This window comes from Rhinolophus hipposideros (assembly GCF_964194185.1).
Source record: "Rhinolophus hipposideros genome assembly, chromosome: X".
Classification (NCBI taxonomy): domain Eukaryota; kingdom Metazoa; phylum Chordata; class Mammalia; order Chiroptera; family Rhinolophidae; genus Rhinolophus; species Rhinolophus hipposideros.
Window position 1 is genome coordinate 117559134 of NC_138046.1, and position 18965 is coordinate 117578098.

The 18965-nt window shown below is 44.4% G+C and overlaps 1 protein-coding gene across 5 annotated transcripts in view; it reads right to left on the minus strand.

Moving 5' to 3' along the window:
* The window catches only part of CA5B (carbonic anhydrase 5B), a 58290-nt gene extending 43664 nt beyond the window's left edge, over positions 1-14626 (minus strand). For 3 of the 5 annotated variants that reach the window (XM_081041765.1, XM_081041763.1, XM_081041769.1), the window contains exons 1-2: positions 14525-14624; positions 6916-7109 (exon numbers count right to left, since the gene is read on the minus strand). The gene's annotated coding sequence lies outside the window, so the exon portion shown is untranslated. Of the gene's footprint in view, positions 1-6915; positions 7110-14524 lie in introns of all 5 variants that reach the window. The other 2 variants (XM_081041766.1, XM_081041764.1) reach the window with 2 other exon arrangements.
* Positions 14627-18965: the final 4339 nt, after the last annotated feature.

Genomic DNA, 18965 nt, shown 5'->3' on the forward strand with positions numbered 1-18965 from the left:
TCTTTTTCTTGGGCATTTACGCAGGACTGAAACTGTAGGTCATTAAGTATATATGTTTAGCTTTAGTAACTCTTTCCTTATCCTCTCTTAAATTGTACATGTCCATTCCTTTTATGCATGAAGCCTATCTCTTTGAAATGTTTCGAATGCCGTAGTAGAAATATGCTACATGCAATGCACAAGCTTTCAATCCTTTAACACTTACCCAAGATAAGTGGGTCCATTGGCAGGATACTTAATCTAGAACTGCATTAATCCAGTTCTAATCTAAATAGTTTGAGGCTTTGGTTCTGTGAACAAAACTCAACTCCTACCCATCACCAGCCAGTTCACACTCTTGGAATTAAGAGGAAACAATGAAAGCAGAGGAGACCAGGTCAAATAATCCCTAACATCTGAAAAACAACTGAATCTCATGTCCCAAGTAGGGCTGGCTACCATCTTCATTTTCTTCTGGGGCACTGAGCTTATTCTCATGTGTACTTGAGCAGGCTCATCCCCAGGCTCAACCCAGCATTCTGTTAACAAGCCTTTCCAGTCTGAGGAGTGTTTGTGTTCATCCCCGATCAACAATGGTCTGCCTTGATTTTTAAGTTCGTAACCATGAAATCCTTCTACACTTCAGCTCTTGAAGCCGGTTAAGGGAACCAAGAGGAGGATGAAACTCAAACTCATTTTCTCTTATATTTATGAAAGTCATGTGGAGGAAAGAGGATCTTTTTTTTTTCTTTCAGTTTTAGGTGTTGTTTTATTTTTTTAAAGTGACAATTTAAAAATAAATTATCTAAGTTTTAATGAAAAGCAAAAGTAAACAAATAAAAATATATTTTATATAAAAATTACATCCAAATATAATTGCTGCATATAGATCAGTGGAATGCAACTGGAAGCAATTTGTCCCCACCCCCACCATTTGGCAATTTTTGGAGACATTTTCGGTTGTCATGGCAGAGGGGTGCTACTGGCTACTGGCATCCCATGGGCAGAGGCCCAGGATGCTGTTAAACACCCAACAATGCACAGGACAGCCCCCCAACAATGAAGCTTTACCTGAGCCAAAATGTCAATAGTGCTGAGAAACCCTGATATAGACTAATATTTTTCAAATATTTTATTACGAAAATGTATAAATATATAGGAAAATGTGAAAGAATTAGCTATTACTGTAGGTTTAAGTGGTATAATAAACAATATTAGATACTTAGTTACACATTATTGTAAAAAAATACTCACACCTCTGATATTTCTTACTAAAAAGCTTTAGGTAAATATTTATCTGATAGTATTAACCATGTGAGTTCTTTGACTTTGTTTCCCCAAAAAGAAATTTACCTAGAAATGGGGGGCGGGGAATCAATACAGAGAAATCTCTTCTGCTGGCTTGATTCTGCACTTTCTACTTCCGGAAAGAGGATCTTAAAATTATTCACTAAAATGAAGATTTAGATTTTATTAGTATTACAGCAAGTCCTTCTTTTTCTGCCTGAATTTATTATAGAGAGTACAAGAGAGCCTATCTAAAGCCAGTTTTCTTCATGCTCAGAGACTTGTTTCACTGCAATGTAAACTAGTTTTTAAAATCCATCCTCTGAGCAAAATAGCCATTAGTGACATCTCAGATAGCCCCTCTGCTTTTCAGTCAATGAGAATGCCTTAGACACAGTGGTGGCTTCAGATTTTGCCTGCTGATAGGTGGGGAGACTCTAAGGCACTTGTGTTGAAATTACATTTTGACAGCCAACTCTCCTTTCACTAAGATCGCACATTTATATAGAGTGGCAATGAGAGATGTGCTATGGAAACTACCATAGGCTCAAGTATCCCTAAATCATCCAGTGGGGCCACTACTGTCTAAATACTTACACCTTTACTTGTGTGAAGTAGCACAAAGAAGCAAGAATAAACAAGTGACACAGATGACAGCTGTGGCTAGGCGTATGGTACACAATATTTTACAAACCTAAACTGGGCAACATGGGTGACTACAATGAACATCAATAGGAAATGCTCTTCACCGTGTCTGTAGACGAGTGCAGAGATTGGTGGTAAACATGTGATACGAAGGAAGAGAACTGACTACCGGGATAATAATAGGGTCAGGTGGAAGCTGCTTTATGTTGAGTGATCAGGGGAAGACCTCGCTGAAGAACTGCCAATGAAACAGACTGGATGAATAAGAAGGAGGCTGCAAGGGGAACCATGTTCCAGGCAGGAGGAGCTGGCTATTGGCAGGGAGCCTGGATGGAAGGACATGCCAACCTTGCTGCCAGGCGATATGATTCCCAGCAGTAGTGCTGCCAGGGGCCGAGTGATGAGGCTGCCTAATGAATCGGGACGTGTTCAAAATGCAATCCCCTTGCTGGACCTACGTCCACATGCACGGCCAGTACACAAAAGGGCTTTCCCTATGAGAAAGGGCACCACAAAATGTGAGCTGGGGCTGAAGACACTTTGAGAGAGGCGGCCAGACCGAGGGTGGCGGTGGATGGAAGATACCAGCAGCTTGGCAGCTGGGTCAGGTTTGAAATGTTCTGCCTTGCACAGGGCTTTTGGTGCCAGTGTGAGGCAGAGTAGATTCTGGAGAGTGAGAAACATCCTCTCCAGGACGATTTCAGGGATTCAAATCATGAACCCTTGCTCTTTGTTTATTTTTTCTGCCCCGTAATGGCTTAGTCTATGAATATTACAGAACACTGGAGATACTGAGATGCACTGGATTGAAAATGTAAAGAGTAACTCACTAAAGATAGTCAAGTTATAAACAGGGTAATGAACTCTCGTTCTTTTCATTCCATTTACAATATATTCTTAAGTAATCTCACATTTTAACCATTATTTGTTTAGGGTTATTTGCCACTTTCCTTTCCTACCAGTATTAAAAATAGAAATGTAATGCTAACTAGAGATAATTTTAAAATTTCTAGGAGCCCCATTGAAAAAGTTTTTAAACAAGAGAAATTTTTATAATATATTTTATTTCGTCACATAAATTGAAAAAACTGCCATTCAGCATGTGGTCAACATGAAAAATTACTAATGAGAGTGTTTATACTTTTTCCATACTAAGTCTGGAAAATCTGCTGTAGGCCGGCCTCAGGCAGTTGGAGCTCCGTGCTCCTAATGGTGAAGGCTGCCGGTTTGATTTCCACATGGGCCAGTGCCAGATGGAACAGTTGGTGGGAGCACGGGGCTCTCAACCACAAGGTTGCCAGTTCCACTCCTCGACTCCCACAAGGGATGGTGGGCTGTGCCTTCAACAACTAAGATTGAAACAACAACAACTTGACTTGGAAAAAGTCCTGGAAGTACACACTGTTCCCCAATAAAAGTCCAGTTCCCTTTCGTCAATAAAAAAAAAAAAAAGAAAAAGAAAATTTCTTAAAAAAAAATATGTTGTGTGTCTTACGGGTAGATTTGGACGCTAAATTTTCATCAGAAATACTTGATTTGCATTTAGAGTTCTATGTGGCTCACATCATTCATCTGCTGGACAGCTACTCCATGCGCTTAGGAGCTTCAACTCCTGAGCCGTGTCCCGGGACTATCCTCCATGTTGAGATGTGCTATTTCCTCACCTAACTGAAGACGATCCCAGTAGAGCGCATTATGGACACACAGGGACCCTCCCCATGTGACCTTGCTGAGGAGGAGCACAGAATCACGCATCGCCTCCTTAGAGCATCAGGACTGAACAAGGCGCTTTGGTGCTGAGCCAGTAACCACAGCACACACACACGCGGTCATCAGCACGGAGACCAAGCCCCCATTTCCTGGTGGGCAGGTCAGGGCTATTTCTTAGTGCCTTGTGCCTGCAGATCCCCGAGGCCCTAACTATGATGCCAAGGGGCTCTTCACCAGTCCCCCGTTTCTCAGAACCATTTCAAAGACAACCATTTCTCAGAACTATTTGAAAGTCTGGGTGTCCTGGGCTATTGTCTGCGGATTCACAGAATTCTTTGTGAAGAAGACATTGCAAACAAGCTTTTCAATACAGCACTACACTGAACAGAGTAGATAGCTTCTTAGAAACTGTGACTTTAAGCAAAAGGACCTAAGGAAACCAATTTTACCACAGGCTCACTGATACACAGAGATATGCCATACTAACTTAACCCTTGTTCGTATCACGTAGCCTATGCTAAAACTGGTTAGTCAGTTTCCAAGAACTTATCGGTGACATTAAGTGAGGAATTACTATCCTATTTGTCCAGGCTTTATTGGTGTTCTTCACAATTAATGGGAGAAACAACACAAGAACTTTCTAACTCAATTCAGTTATAATGTAGACCAGTCCCGTGAAACAGAACGTGCTCTGACGATGCCCATTGCCACTGTGTAAGTGCTAGCCACATGTGGCCATAAACTTCTTTTTTTAGGAGGGGGGCGCAGCTCACAGGGGCCCATGTGGGGATCGAACCGGCAACTTTGGTGTTATTAGCACCACGCTCTAACCAACTGAGCTAACCGGCCACCCCTGGCCGTAAAATTTTAATAAATTTATATTTACATGTAAATACACACCTGGGGCTAGTAACTACATTTTATACAGCGCCATTCTAGTTTCAAAAAAGAAATGTTTGTCTTCCTTCTGAAAATAAGGGGATCATGACACGGAGAACTATTAGAATAATAACAAATCGATACCACTTCCATTGTAGATGATCATCTTTGTACTTCATTAAATTAAGAATTAACATTATTCAATGTATGTTCTCCTGGTCTAAGACCTCACGCCTCAAGTTTGTTATGTGACAATCAGGCTAAATTGCAGTAGATGATACACTAAGTGAAACTGATTTTATTTTCTTCTTGGGTAATAGGTGCAAGGCTTTTATCTTTATTTGATCTTACCAGTCCTCATAATATAAGGACTGCCAATATTTACTGTCTGCTAGTTGAGACAGCAGCAAACAGCAATCTGAGTTGAGAGCCAGGGATTACTTGGGGGAGGGTGGGGAGTGACGGTAACTCAGGGAGAGTAAACTCAGTGAAATACTGCCTCCTGAATGTGCCATACATACCTCCTCCTTCGTTTACAGCTTATTCTGCTTCACCCAATCCTAAAAATGATCAGACTGAGACATGGGAGAGAGGTGCCAAGCCCGTGGGAACGGTGGTAACAACGCTCTCAGTAGCAGAAGCAGCTGCCAACAGGGAGTCTCGCAGGGTGGCAGGCGCAGTGAAGAACTTGCCAGTTATCTTCTGTAAGCCTCAAGACTCTTGGGTCATTCTTGGTCACAAGTGAACACTCGGCCTTCTGGGCTCCTGAGCACCCAGCAACAATGACTACTGACTTTATACCACGACATCAAAACAAGACGTGCTCAGTGAGCCAGGCAGGGCAGCAGAGAACGTAATATCCCCCTGTGTGAGAACAGGGACGGATGGTGTAAAATGCCAAAAACAAAATCAAACGGTGACTACCATGTTTTTCTTTTTTTGCCCCCTTTTACATGCTTTTCTTAGTAACTTACAAACAAGAATATCTGACGTGGAAAATTCATCCAAGGAGGCCTCCACATCCCTAAGCCACCACCAGTTTTTGTGGTTTTTGCCGGCATAAAAGAAGCAACACGATCCCAAAGATACGAGCATATTGGATTTTAGACCTTACCTTTCAATTCTCTGTTAAAAAAGTAAAACTTTGGCAACCAGACAAATGTGACAATTCTTTTCCACTTGAAGACTTAGACAGCAAAGTGCCAGTGGTGAGAATGAGCCAGTGTGGGGAGGATGTAGGAGGCCTGGTAGGAAGCCACGCCCAGCAACCAGAGCAGATCAGGAGAACAGTCAGTGTTGCAGGAAGCGAAACAAACTCTCAATACAAATGCATTTATGAAGCAGTTTCAAGGTAGTGGGCTTGGCTAGATTAGCACTACTAATGAATTCCTTTTCTTAGGTGCATGTGGGGTCAAAGAGCATAAACCCTGAGGAGGAAAAGTTAAAAAACCTAGGATTTTGAAGAAAGCCAACATTTAAAAACTATGTTAATTCAAGATGAAATGTGGAGAATGTGTAAAATATACTGAGACTTTCATGAGACACCTCTCCACCAGCACACACACATTACCCTCTCCTCGCACCCCAGGCTTCTCTACCAGGTTTATTTCGTCCCTCAGAGTAAACTCAGGAATTTCGGGGACATTTAAGGATACCATCCAACATCCTACAGTGCACAGAAAGCCCCCACAACACAGAATGACCCAGCCTAAGGCAGCAGTGCCGCCCGGGGGACACGTGGATGGTAACTCAGATTTCAGCAGCGGGATGAGGCAAAAGTGTTCCGGGAAAAGCATCTGCCGCTCACTTGATGTGCTGTGGCCACAGCAGAACACACACTTGGCCAGCTGGCCAGCTAGAAGTAACTGCCGTTTGTAACTCAGGAAGGAAGATGCCAGAGTGTGAGGCTACTCTTCTGAGCTGCCTGCAAACATGAGTATGCAACTTCCACATGTTACGATTCACAGAAATCGTTCACACTCTGTGGATCAACCTCAGTGAAGAGAGGACAGCTACCAAGAAACAATAAACAACAGGTTCCAAAGTCCGTGGAATGGGGACATCTTCCTTGTGCTATTTCTGCATGACATCATTTTAACATGCTACAACTGGTCAAGGAAAGGACTTTCTAAACCTTACTGTGCTAATCATTAGACAGTATATATATTGGATCCCATCGCCACTTTGTACACCTTAGACTTACACGTTATATTGCAATTATAGCTGAGGAAAGCTGGGAAAAAAACTTTCCGCATTGATGGTAGAGGACAAGTGGAGAAACAAGCAATTAATTCTCAGTCTTAAGGCATAATAGCCCTCCTGGAACGCCACTGACATCCTATCTACGAGTCCTAAACACGCAACATTCTTACGACGCAACAAGCCTCCTGCCCTTTAAGGCAGCCGTGTACTCACGGGCTCGGTTCCGGGTTTTGTACGTGCAGGTGTAGAGGCTGCAGGGCCTCGCTGGCACAGACCTGGGAAGCTGGCACCTTCTCCACAGCCATTTGTATGGAGAGCCTTGGAGAATGACCCTCAGGCTATTCATCACCCCCATGTTTGGCCGAAACCTTGATCAGCTCCCGAAGGACTGGCAGGCACCCAGTAACCTAGAGGCAGGACAGGAGGAGAAGTTGTCAGCTGTAGGCACTGACGATCACGTGGAGACCTCTCAGTAGGACAACATTCAGACTGTGGATACACGCCATGGCTGGGGGGGCGGGTGGTGGGAGGCCCAAGTGAGAGCCAATCGTTTATCCATTTTCCTCAAACTAACTGGTCACCCTAGGACGACAGACCCATCTGCTGGCGGTCTCGTCCACTTTCTGCTCCAGCCTGCACACAAGCCACGTGGACTTCCGTTTTTCCACGTCCGGACACTCCCTCCATGGCACAGCGGCTCCCCCTTCCCTGACCCACCCTCCCTGCCTCACGGCCTGGTGAATTCCTACCCACCCTCTGATGATGACATCCACCATCATTTTCTAGAAGCCTCCCTTGCCTGTCTCCTCTCTCGCTGAGCCCCGTGGCCTCTTCTTGGTCACAGTGCTCATCACAGCTGAAGTCAATCCCTCGCCAGGAATGTAATTCAGACTCCATCTCCTTAGTATCTAAGCCCCAGTGTTAGCGACTGAGTCTGTCTCGGTCATAGCTGTATCTCTTAGGGACACGGTGCCTGGTACGTGATGGCTGCTTGATGACCTGAGTCGGTTTCCTTGGTGATGGAAAAGATGCGGACCCTCATTTCATGAACCAAGAACTATGAAGTGACTGCCGGCATGTTCGCGGTATTAAGAGTTTCCCCTTTCCCTACGTGCCACCACCACCCGTCTGTGGGTTATTAATACTTTGGAAACACTTTACGTGCTTGTCTTCTAAGAGGAGGGTCCCAAATCCTCCCGATAAGATGTGAAGGACCCCGAAAGGTCTGCCTGATCTGAAAGAGGAACCTCTCCGAATATGGACCTAACCTGGTCTCACAGGCATGAGAATTCTGCCAGTAATCATTTTCCTTTCAGCATGTACCACTGTTTCCTTTGCTCTGGGTACTGTGTTGGGTGCTGGGACGCTACGATGAACAAGGTCACGAAAAGGAAGTCCCGACCCAGGCTCCACGTGGATGCCCTTCCAAACCACGATGCCAAGTGAACGAAGCCAGACACAAAAGGTCACATATGGTAGGATAACATTCACAAGACACATTTAGAAAAGGGAAATCGAGACTCAGAGAGCAGTTTGGTGGTTGCCAGGGGTGGCAGGGAGGGGGGGATAGGGACTAGGTGATAAATGGGTACAGGATTTTCTTTTGGGGTGATGTAATTGTTTCGGGACTAGATAGAGGTGGTAGTTGAACAACATTGTGAACATTCTATTGCTCCTCAATGAACACTTTAACACGGTCCATTTTGTGTTACTGAATAAGAAAATAGCATCGCGGGGAAGGGAAACACACACCAATCCGGTTCTCAGCAGGTGTCAGTGCCTCCTCGGTGTGCCTCCGGGTTCCTGGAGGCCTTTCCACAGTGTGGCAATACCAGGGGAGGGCAGGTGCCAACAGGCACAAAATAGAAACTGAGCGGGCACTAAACACAGGTCAGTGGCACACTTGAAGCGTATCGTTCACACCATCTTTCCAAGAAGAGCGTAAGATACAAAACAGCACATCAGGATCCCCAGCAAGGAAAAGAAAGGGGGCACAGGGTCCGATTTCACCCTCCCCTCTCTTCATCTACTTCCCTGCTATTAACTGGCTGTGAACTAGCTCTTCTCCCCCGTTCTGCTGCCGTGCACCCCGCCAGATCCGAGCTAGAGGGAAGAAGGCCAGACCCAAGGAAAGGTGACAAAATTGTACCTGCAATGTGTCCAGTGAAAGCAGGCAGCAGTTACTTCCTCTTACTACCCTGAAAGGAACAACTGAGTGCTCCAGGCAGGACTCTTTATAATGAATTAGCTATTAACAAACCACGTGCCCAGTTTGTACGTGAGGTGTGACAAGGAGTCAGCCTTCCAGTCCGGGGCCGTGCACTCCACTGTCCTCGTCACCTAGCAATGAACACACTGACCTGGGGGACTGGAGATTCTGGTCACCGCATGAAAGGGGACTGTAGGTACGGAGTTCGTGAAGCCCACGGAGGACCCTCACCAGCAGGCCTAACTCCCTACCTGAGGTTTAGGCCACTGACACCTAAAGTAGGTTTTCCCTGCCAAAAAGTGTGAGAAATTCTCAAACCAAGTTAGTCACTTTTGTCCATAGTTTTAGGTGCGTGTTTCTAATTTCTACAGTGTGGAGGGAGCAGGTATGTCAAAATGTACCTTCATTCTGTTCTTCTTTCTGTTGACTTCTTTCTGTTTCTGACTTGAATAAAGAGCGATTGACTGTCTCATGCAAAGCAGTGTGCCGAGGAAAGATGGAAGTCTTGTTTTCCCCATCGCCACAAGCTTGCAATATACAAGCAAAAACTATTTAAACAAACAATTTCTGGTTTTTTTTAGTTACCTTTTTTATTGTGGTAAAATATACAAAATGTTTATAACTTTTACCTTGTTTTACGTGTTTAATTCATTGGCGTTCAATACAGTCACAACGTTGTTTACCCATAGCCACTATCTATACCCCATACTTTTTCATCATCCCCTACATAGTCTACGGATGAAATAGTAACTCCCCATTGCTCCTGACCCCCAAACTCCAGTAACGTCTAGTCTACATTCTGTCTCTATGCATTTACCTATTGTACACACTTCATATAAGTGGAATCATGTATTTCTCCTGAGTCTTTCTTATTTCATTTCACATAATTAAATAAATCCTTCATCAAAGACAGACGTATTGCTAGCCCTGACTTAATGAGAACATGGGGCAGAGGCTCTAAGTATCAAGAGGTGGTGAATCTGAACCATGTGTCATAGGAGACCATTTTAACAGGAGGGGCAAAGGCAGAGAGATGGACAGCAGTAATGTCAGCCTGATGAGGACATTTTGGAGGGGGCCATAGGAGCCAGAGCCAGAGAGGACAACAGAGGCTGCAAAAGCAGAGCCTGGGTTTATTCAGTAATCAGTCTCAGCATCAGGGGGAGGTGGAAAAGGAGTCCTTTCTTGCGTACAATCTAGATCAAAAAAGAGACTTAGTAATTCCCGGGAACACAGTGCCAACTACAATGTGTACTCAACAGAAGGGGCGTGCTGGTTTGTCCTTCAAAGAGAAGGTGGTGATAAGACAAGGCCAACGGCAGGTCTGACCAGGAAGGGAGTGGTGCAGATGAGCAGGCATGCTCCTGGCTGACTCAAGGGGCCAGTGAGGGTGTGAGACCCGTTACCACCTAGCTCCAGAGCCAGCAGGAAAGCCCCGAGGAGGCTGAGCTGGTGCAGGGAGGCTGGCACTGACCTCCAGGGCATTTCATACACGCCAGACACATTTCTAGGTGCAGTGGGGAACCAAGCAAAGTCTCTACACTTGTGGGACACACATTCTAGTTGGGGGAGACAGACAACAAATGAGAATTTAACACCTAAGACAGTTGTAGAGACAATTACATTAAAATATGTCAGTGGAAAGCAGAACAGGGGAAGATGAATTGGGAGTCCACTGAGAAGGGCACTTTGGGTTTTTAAATAAATTGCTCAGGGGAAGTCTTATTGAGAAGGGAAATTTGAGCAAAGTCTTGAAGGAAGTTAAGGAATTGGAGCGATGGCTATCGGGGAAAGGGTATTCCAGGCAGAGGGAATTAACTGCTGTGCACAGGGTCTGAGGAGGGTGTGTGTGGCACATACAAGGGGCAACGAGGCCAATATGGCAGGTGTGGATGGAACGAGGAAGACGGTAGCAGGAGACGAGGTTGAGGGACTGGATGCGAAATAAAAAGATTTCTAGGCCACTGTAAAGGTTCTTTCTTTAAGTGAGATATCTCACCCTCGGCATTGTTGACATTTCTGATCAGACAACTGTGGTTTAGTGGCCGTCCTGTGCGCTGTAGCTTTAGCAGCGTCCCTGGGCTCTAGTCACCAGATGCCAGTGGCACCCTCCCTCCAACAGTGACAACCAAAAGCATCTCCAGACATTCCAGATGTCCTTTGGAGAAGGGGGATCACCTCTAATTGGGAAGCACTGTTCGAAGTGAAATGGGGACACAGTGGAATTTTTAGAGCAGAGGAGGGACAAAATCCGATTTATATTTCAAAAAGATTATTCGGGGTGCCCTATTGGAAATCAACCGGGATGGGAGGCAGGAAAGAAGTAGGGAGACCATTGAGGATAATCCAGGGGCCGGAAGTAAGGACGTCGCAGTGGTGGTGGTGAGAAATGCTTGGGTATTGGCTGTACTTTGGAAATACAGCCAGTAGGACATACAAAAAGGGCGTCGAGGATGACTGGTAGATTCGTGGCCGAAGCAACTGGAAGAACAAAGTTGCCATGAACTGAAATGAGGCCAACAGTGTGTGGGACAGGTTTTGGGTGGGAAATCAGTACTCAGATTTGGGCATGTGGAATCTGAAATGAAATTCCCACAATCCGAGTGGAGAAAATGAAGCACTGAACTGGGCAGTGGCAGTAGAGATGGACAAGGTATCTTGTATTCAAGAGATCACCATTTTGGTAAAACAAAACAAAACAAAACATGGGTTTGCACTGAACTGGAGGAGAGAAAAGGGAAGTCATTGAGGAAGGCCTCGTGGTGTTACAGATGGACGATGCTGGTGGTAGAATGAGAATGAATCCCTGAACAGAGAAACAGAAACCCGCAGAAGGAGAAGGTGGGAAGGGAAAGATGGCACTCTTCCTCCACTTCCATATTGGATTTGAGGTGCAAGGGACAGCTGAGAGGAAAGATCTAGGAGGGGAGTTGGCAATACAACTCCGGTGAAGGCAGAGGTCATGAGGCTAGAGAAGGAAAACCGCTCCCCCAGGAGTAACAGGTGTATCGAGGGAGACTGACAAAATGTAATCATTAGGCGGCCAAGAGATGAAGAAGGAAGAGTCGAAGGCAATTAAGGAAGGAATGGAGCCTGGAAGGTCAGGGGTGAGGAGGGTTCCAGGAAAATCCAAATAAACAGAAACTCAATTTAGCTAATGCTAGGTCACAACACCTGTAACAGTACATGAGATTATTTCTGGGAATATGCCTCAGGAAGAAATATGCTTATCAAAAAAATGTTAATGAATTTGTTCCTAGACTATAAATTGCAAATTTCAGCATTAAAAATACACTGCCATTATTAAATAGCCTCCAGGGTAATTCTGGAATGTATAAATGTAGGACGTATTTCCTTAATAAGTTATATTTTGTAATGCAGGCACAGGAAAAATGGATAACACTGATTAAAATTATAACTGTTTATATTGCTATTAATCATTGTGTTTGAGGACAAATAGATCACTGGAAAAGTTTTAGAACAAAAATATTTCCCTTTCTCAGAAGCACATGTTCAAGGTAATAGCATTTCAAATGTATAATGCTCACCTTGACAAACACAAACACTATTCAGCTGTGCCTTAAGAACAGAATTATACATCAGAACATAAAATGGGAGACACTTTAGAGAACAGGTGTATACTGTAGAAGGTCATCAACGGTGCCAAAAGACAATCACTGAGCTTAAATTAATAGTAATCATTTATTGAGTGGTGGTTATTTAAACTTACCCACAGATATCATAAAACCCAGGCTTGTGATATCACAAATAATGTTAATCCTGAAACATAACACACAACAATGAACTCCCAGCATTATGTTACTGGATTTCATAAACAATCTTTCCTTAACTCTGTGCATAAAGATGAGACCATAGGCTGGAAGTGCCCCGGGAAGTTACACTTCCTGTGCCATGCGCCTTTTGCTATCACTGATATTTTATGTATGTCTTTGGGTTTTATTTACACATTCCTTATGTTGTGCAGACTTGAAAATGTGTGAAAAAAGATTCTAACAGCCTTTTGAAATTATTCATAAATCATGTATTTATTAAATGCTTCTGCTCATGAACTCTGCCATGTTATGTGTGTGTGGCAAACAGCAAAAAAAAAAAAGGTACCTAGTAAAGGTTACAAGTACATTGAAAAAAATTCCTTGCTTCTTATCAGATTGACCCTTTATTTTCTTACCTCCTGATCTATATAGAAAGGAAGCCAGGATATTGCAATTCTCTGGATTTAAATTGGAAGATATGTTTCCATGTCTTGACTGAGAAAGCTCAGCTTCCTCCTCTCACCCACTTTTCTGTGAACATGTTCCTAATCTGGGGTTGCCAAAGGTTTCAAAATATATTTCTTAACCTGGTTTGTGTGCTGCAACTAACTTCCCCAGAGCAGCCAATGATATGAAATGTATTCTTTCTGTCTGATTTCCCCAATATTTATCTTTAGCCAAAATTCACTTAACTTTTATCGTGTTCTAACTATGTGTGGTGGTAGCCTTCTACCTGGCAGGTGTGTGTTCAGGAGCAGGAATGGTGCCCCTCACTGCTCTTGGCCTTTAGGTGAATTTCACTGCTGGTACTGAGTTTACAGTTTCTGAGTGGAAGAAAGCCCTAGAGAGATGAAAGATTTTCATTTCCAAAATATTCAAGAACAGTGCAGCTCTTTACCAGGGCCCGGAAGGGAGGAGGGGATGGGGTGAACTTTGGTTCACTGTGGACGCCAATGCAGGCTGAGAACAGCGATCTTTCTGAGGTATGTGCAGAGAGGCAGTTTATTGGTAGCGTGTGGGGCAGCTAGATTCTATCACCAGAGATGTATGAGTTCTCTCCATACTCCAGCAAGACTTTGGAATAGCAAAGTGGAGATGGCCAGACGGTAAGTAAAGGAAGAAGGCAAACCAGAAAGCAATGCGGTTTTCACTGACAGAATAAATCCTACCCAAATTAAGGTGTACACATATTCTTTACCGCCATATTTCTCAGGCTTTCTCAGCAAAAATAAGCGAGGAGGAATTACTGTGATAATAACAACAAGATTCCAGAAGCCTCAGAGCAGTAGCTTTCAACTCATGACACAGAGACTCATACCCACACACAACGTTTATGTTTCGTAGGTTCTTCCCCTCCAACTCCGGGTGGGGCACAAAAGAAAAAGAATAGAAGAACTGAGGCCTAGTGAAGGCTCCGAGTTGTCCACATGGCACAGTTATGCTGCCAACCTCCTGCCCTGGGGGTAGCTGTGAATGTGTTTATGGACCCTGGCACGGTGACGGGAAAGACGGACAGTGCAAGTCTGACGGAGTCCCAGCTGGCTGCGACTCAGTTTCTGGAACCCCCTCAGGTCCCAAATGCTCTGAGCCAGCTGTTCTACCTTTAAATGGACAGAGCCCTAAGGGAGTGTAGCTGTCCGGCGGCCCTACAGGGTTAGAATAGGGCAGGGGCGATTCCCTGCTCCCTCCCCACCATTCTTCAGAGAAGTCCCGCCCGGACTTGGCCAACTTCGCGGGGTCAACATCGCAGCGCGTGGCCGTGTGTGGGGGAGGGTCCCTGTCCTCTCTGGTAGGCTACGCCCCCCTACTGCCCACCTACCACATCGCCGCCGGACCTTACCCGAACGTTTACCTGAACGGGAACCCCTCCAATCGCTACAGGGATGAGACGCTCATGCGCGCGGCCATCTTGGTCACGCTCCCTTTCGCCTAGTCACGCCCCTCACGCCAAGTACGTCATTTCGCTCATCACGTCACGTCCCCCTCCGTCCGACTCACATCCCGGACATTGTCTCAAGCCGCGCCCCGGCCACGCTCCCACCGGCACCTCCACTGCCCTCGCCCCGGGTCTTCAGCCTCAGTCACACGCCTGCGCGCTAACTTGGCCACCCCGCTTGTCTCCGCTTGGGCCCAACCCAAGATGTTTCCCGCTGAAACATCTCTGTGACGCCCCACGCACGGGCCGCGCCGTCACGTTCATTGTACGTCCTGGCGCTCCGCCTACAACCATGCCCCTTCTGTTACGTCATTTGCGTCCCGTACGCTACTCCGTGGCCCTGCTTGTCCATTGGTGTCCATGGGACACCTGATCTGAATTCTGTCACATCTCTTATGACCCTGGGCTACACACATTCCGCTGACTCCGTGTCTCTCCTTTGTGCCCTTCTCCCTGCTTTTAACTCTGGTAATTCTTCTGCCTGAGCTAACTACTCCCGCAATTTCGACCAACTGTCAAGCCCTTACGAGTGGCCACACGCCGACTAAGTCACACTTTTTCAGGTCAAGGCCCTGGACTATGCCTAGACCACGTCCCTCCCAACTTGGCCGTCCCCGGCACTACTTCCCACGGTTCCAGGCCCCGCCCTTCAGGCCCGGGTCACATTATTTCCCTCCTGCTTTCCACGCCCCTCCGTCCTAGCCAATTCCGTCGCTCTGTCCCATTGGCCACACTCAAGCCTGGCATGCGCATTCTGTTTCGTCTTGGCCGCTCCCTGGGTTCCCATGCTTTTCACGCTTAGTTCTACTGTGGCTGGATCCACGCCTTTCGCTCTTTCTCCGCTGGCGGAGCCTGGTCCTGGGAAGACGCTGAGGAGCGGGCAGGGCCCACGAGTTTCCAGACAAAACTCCCACATCTCAGAGCTAGACGTCAGCGGCATTTATATAATGGAACAAGTCGGCACGTCCTAGTCTAAAAATCGACTTTCTTCATATTTCTCCCTGCTCCAAACAGAATGAGGAAAATCCGAATAGGAAACAAATGGGGACCTACTGGAACTGTGTTCCTACCATTCCTTCAACTGACCTTAAGTGCTAGTCAGCTGCATGAAGTAACCACACTCCTCTACTTCCTGATGTGTCCTTCAGGTGGTTTCTTGGGACCCTTAGTGCCCTGCTGTTGTCTAGGGTCAGTGGAGACAACACCACACTTAGATTCTGCCTACAGCCACCTGATCCGAGAGTAATACTCCCTCCATTTACAATTCTGGGTCCACAGGAAAAAAGCAAAGAGGTTATTACCAGCATTGTTTTTTTGGCTGTCCAGAAATCTCTCCGTGGGCACTCCTGGGGGAAGGGCACTTTCCATTAGCCATTCAGTTATTGATTTAAATCGAATTTATGGAGTACTGTGTTCTAGTGATGAGTAAACAAACCCCAGGGAGCTTACAGCTTGAAGTTCCCCCACTTGGGTTTGGCTGGGACTAGAATTGATGAGCAAGTTAAGGAAGATGTGGTTGAGGGGGAGGGTTTGGTTAATATGTGAAAAAGGACTTGGTAAGTGCTGGTCTTTTTTTTATTTGAGGTATAATTGACATAACATTAATTTCAGGTGTACAACATAATGATTCAATATTTGTATATTTGTCAAAATGATCACAAGTCTAGTTAACATATCACTACACAGTTACAGATTTTTTCTTCTGGTAAGAACTTCCAAAATTTATTATCTTAGCAACTTTCAAATATACAATACAGTTATTAACGATAATCATCATACTGTATATCACATCCCTATGACTTATTTATTTTATAACTGGAAGTTTGTACCTTTTGATCCCTTTCACCCATTTCACTCCTCCCTCTTCACCATCTCTGGCAAACACCAGTCTGCTCTCTGTATCTATGAGTTTGGTGTTTTTTTTGTTTTTGTTAGTTTGTTTTTTAGATTTCACGTGTAAGTGACATCATATGGTAGCTTTCTTTATCTGTCTGACTTATTTCATTTAGCATAATGCTCTCCTGGTCTGTTATTTGTTTGCTTTTCAGAAGCACTGTTTTTCTTGCCTTTTAGTCCCAAGGGGAATCTTGATTCCTCATCATGCTGATACTGTGAACTAGGTAGGAAACAAAGTGTCATAAGGAGTTTCTTATAGATATCCTCAATGTAAACTGTTGCCACAATCACAAAGCACGGTGCATTAACTCAATTCTATGAACCACCCAAATTTATTTGTTCATAGCCTCATTGCCCTCAATTGTATGGCTTTATTCAGGCCACCATTTTTTTTATTAAATTTATTGGGGTGACAATTGTTAGTAAATTTACATAGATTTCAGGTGTACAATTCTGTATTACATCATCTATAAATCCCATTGTGTGTTCACCACCCAGAGTCAGTTCTCCTTTCATCACCATATATTTGATCCCCCTTACCCTCATCTCCCACCGCTCACCCCCCTTGCCCTCTGGTAACCACTAAACTATTGTCTGTGTCTATGAGTCTTTCTCATTTGTTTGCCTTGTTCTTTTGTTGTTTTTGGTTTATATACCACATATCAGTGAAAACACAGGGTTCTATGCTTTTTCTGTCTGACTTATTTCACTTAGCATTATACTCTCAAGATCCATCCATGTTGTCACAAATGTTCCTATATCATCTTTCCTTAACGCCGAATAGTATTCCATGGTGTATATATACCACAACTTCTTTATCCATTCATCTATCGAAGGACATTTTGGTTGTTTCCATGTCTTGGCCACCGTAAACAAAGCTGCAATGAACATTGGGGCACACGTGTCTTTATGGATAAATGTTTTCAGATTTTTAGGGTAGATACCCAGGAGAGGGATTGCTGGGTCATATGGTAATTCTGTTCGTAATTTTTTGAGGAACCTCCACACTGCCTTCCATAGCGGCTGCACCAGTCTGCATTCCCACCAACAGTGTATGAGGGTTCCCCTTTCTCCACAGCCTCTCCAACACTTGTTACTATTTGTCTTGTTGATGGTAGCCATTCTGACTGGGGTGAGGTGATACCTCATTGTGGTTTTCATTTGCATTTCTCTGATGATTAGCGATGTTGAGCATTTTTTCATATGTCTATTTGCCATTTGTATATTCTCTTTGGAGAAATGTCTCTTCAGGTCCTCTGTCCATTTTTCAATTGGGTTGTTTGTTTTTTTGCTGTTGAGTTTCATGAGTTCAGGCCACCATTTAGATCACCATTTTCCCATGATGGCAAGTAAGTTTCAACTTATATGTCATCTGACTGAGTAACTGCGTTTGGAAGTTTTGTGGCTGAGTCCACAAACAGAAAGAAAAAGTTCTGTAATAGAGTAACAATGTCTGTCATGGGTGCAGGATGGATAAGTGGCTGCAACAACTCATCTGGCATCTCTGATTTGTAGTAACAGAGTTCTGGCATGCATGACTTTTAGGCAGTCAAAAACAGTGTTTCTTACTATAAGCCTTTGATGATTTTCAGACAATCAAGGTCATTGTCCCTGGCCAAAACTTAGGGACAGAAACTTTGATATATTGAGTAATTCATATGTTTTGTATATCAACCAGAGAGAAGTTAGTTTAAGATTCTGTTATGTAAACGAGAGCATCTCATCTAAAAGATACGTGGCCCAACGGGCCCTCCACATCTTTATAGGGGTTGGCAAAGGAAGTACCTATAGGCAAGGCTAACCATCACTGGGTGACACTAACTGGCAGCCAAACAGAAGATTAAGAATGGAAAATGCTACTGCAATAATTTTAGCCAGAAAGAAATCATGACTTGCCAAAACTATGAAAAAACTCTTTACGTAACAACTAAGGAACATTGGAAAAGAGTTAAACATCTAGGAAGAAATATCAGTAAAATCTTGCTTTAACTACACAGGACTCATTTTAATGTATTGGTCCTCATGCACAAGACGAGACACACGGACAAGCACACATGCATTCTGTTTAAGAAACTTTAAATTCCTACCTTAGGGATATTAAGTTGGCAGGGTTACACTCTCTCAGCTTGTCTGAATTAATCTTTATTTCCAAACAGTAGTGATTAACTTTCTCTGAACCAGAAAAATGCTACCCTGTGAAAAAAGAGACAAAGTTCACAATGGTTATGGCTTTTGATTAACCTACAAAATTTGATGAGCCTTCTGAATAGTGTAGCTTCAGAATTATTTTCTCATCTTAAAAAGGACATAAGGTATGGGAGTGGAGACAAAACTATTCCAAAGCCTGGGATTCCTTGTTTATTACAGATACTGGAAGTTGTTTTTCTCTGGCTAGGAATGTGAAAAAAAAGCATTGCAGTGTACCTCATGATACTTCATTTTCACAGTC